The sequence below is a fragment of the Physeter macrocephalus genome, chromosome 9 (genome assembly GCF_002837175.3).
Source record: "Physeter macrocephalus isolate SW-GA chromosome 9, ASM283717v5, whole genome shotgun sequence".
In the NCBI taxonomy this organism is placed as follows: domain Eukaryota; kingdom Metazoa; phylum Chordata; class Mammalia; order Artiodactyla; family Physeteridae; genus Physeter; species Physeter macrocephalus.
The window spans coordinates 29,524,617-29,527,214 of record NC_041222.1 but is presented as its reverse complement, the minus strand read 5'-3'; positions in this window follow the sequence as shown (position 1 = coordinate 29,527,214).

Here is a 2,598-nt window from a genome sequence, read left to right as displayed (position 1 = left end):
GTCTGTTCATATTTTCTATTTCTTCCTGGTTCAATCTTGGAAGGTTATACCTTTTTAAGAATTTGTCCGTTTCTTCCAGGTTGTCCATTTCATTGGCATAGAGTTGCTTGTAATAGTCTCTTAGGATGCTTTGTATTTGTGCGGTGTCTGCTGTAACTTCTCCTTTTTCATTTCTAATTTTATTTATTTGAGTCCTCTCCCTCTTTTTCCTGATGAGTCTGGCTAAAGGTTTATCAATTTTGTATATCTTCTCAAAGAACCAGCTTTTAGTTTTACTGATATTTGCTATTGTTTTCTTCATTTCTTTTTCAGTTATTTCTGATCTTTATGATTTTTTTCCTTCTGCTAACTTTGGGGATTTTTTGTTCTTCTTTCTCTAATTGCTTTAGGTGTAAGGTTAGGTTGTTTATTTGAGATGTTTCCTGTTTCTGAAGGTAGGATTGTATTGCTATAAACTTCCCTCTTAGTACTGCTTTTGCTGCATCCTGTAGGTTTTGGGTCGTTGTGTTTTCGTTGTTATTTGTTTCTATGTATTTTCTTATTTCTTCTTTGATTTCTTCAGTCATGTCCTGGTTATTTGGTTTATCAATTTTATTTATCCTTTCAGATAACCAGATTTTAGTTTTATTGATCTTTGCTATTGTTTTATTTGTTTTTATTTCATTTATTTCTGCTCTGATCTTTATGATTTGTTTCCTTCTGCTAACTTTGGGTTTTGTTTGTTCTTCTTTCTCTAGTTCCTTTAAGTGTAAGGTTAGATTGTTTATTTGAGATTTTTCTTGTTTCTTGAGGTAGGCTTGTATACCTATAAACTTCCCTCTTAGAACTGCTTTTGTTGCCTCCCATAGGTTTTGGATCGTCGTGTTTTCAGTCATTTGTCTCTAGGTATTTTTTAATTTCCTCTTTGATTTCTTCAGTGATCTCTTGGTTATTTAGCAGTGCACTGTTTAGCTTTCATGTATTTGTGTTTTTTACAATTTTTTTCCTGTAACTGATTTCTCATCTCATAGTGTTGTGTTTGGAAAAGATGCTCGATAGGATTAGAATTTTCTTAAATTTACCAAGGCTTGATTTGTGACCCAAGATGTGATCAATTCTGGAGAACGTTCCATGTGCACTTGAGAAGAAAGTGTATTCTTGCGCCTTTGGGTGGAATGTCCTAAAAATATCAATTAAGTCTCTCGTCTATTGTGTCATTTAAAGCTTGTGTTTCCTTATTTATTTTCTGTCTGGATTACCTGTGTATTGGTGTAAGTGGGGGGTTAAAGTCCCCCACTATTATTGTGTTACTGTCGATTTCCTCTTGTATAGCTGTTAACATTTGCCTTATGTATTTAGGTGCTCCTATGTTGGGTGCATATATATTTATAATTGTTATATCTTCTTCTTGGATTGATCCCTTGATCATTATGTAGTGTCCTTCCTTGTCTCTTGTAACATTCTTTATTTTAAAGTCTATTTTATCTGATATGAGTATTGCTACTCCAGCTTTCTTTTGATTTCCATTTGCATGGAATATCTTTTTCCATCCCCTCACTTTCAGTCTGTATGTGTCCCTAGGTCTGAAGTGGGTCTCTTGTAGACACCATATATATGGGTCTTGTTTCTGTATCCATTCAGCCAACCTGTATCTTTTGGTTGGAGCATTTAATCCATTCATGTTTAAGGTAATCATTGATATGTATGTTCCAATTAACATTTTCTTAATTGTTTTGCATCTGTTTTTGCAGGTCCTTTTCTTCCCTTGTGTTTCCCACTTGGAGAAGTTCCTTTAGCATTTGTTGTAGACCTGCTTTGGTGGTGCTGAATTCTCTTAGCTTTTGTTTGTCTGTAAAGCTTTTGATTTCTCCATTGAAAATGAATGAGATCCTTGCCGGGTAGAGTAATCTTGGTTGTAGGTTCTTCCCTTTCATCACTTTATTTTTTTTTTCAATTTTTTAATAAATTTATTTATTTTATGTATTTTATTTTTGGCTGTGTTGGGTCTTCATTGCCGCACGGGCTTTCTCTAGTTGCGGCAAGTGGGGGCTACTCTTCATTGCAGGTCGTGGACTTCTCATTGCAGTGGCTTCTCTTATTGCAGAGCATGGGCTCTAGGTGCATGGGCTTCAGCAGTTGAGGCATGAGGGCTCCGTAGTTGTGGCTCACAGACTCTAGAGCACAGGCTCAGTAGTTGTGGTGCACAGGTTTAGTTTTCTGCGGCATGTGGGATCTTCCCAGACCAGGGCTCGAACCCGTGTCCCCTGCATTGGCAGGAGGATTCTTAACCACTGTGCCACCAGGGAAGCCTCCTTTCATCACTTTAAATATATCATGCCACTCCCTTCTGGCTTGTAGAGTTTCTGCTGAGAAGTCAGCTGTTAACCTTGTGGGAGTTCCCTTGTATGTTATTTGTCATTTTTCTCTTGCTGCTTTCAATAATTTTTCTTTGTCTTTAATTTTTGCAAATTTGATTACTATGTGTCTTGGTGTGTTTCTCCTTGGGTTTATCCTTTATGGGACTATCTGCACTTCCTGGACTTGGGTGGCTATTTCCTCTCTCATGTTAGGGAAATTTTCGACTATAATCTCTTCAAATATTTTCTCTGGTCCTTTCTC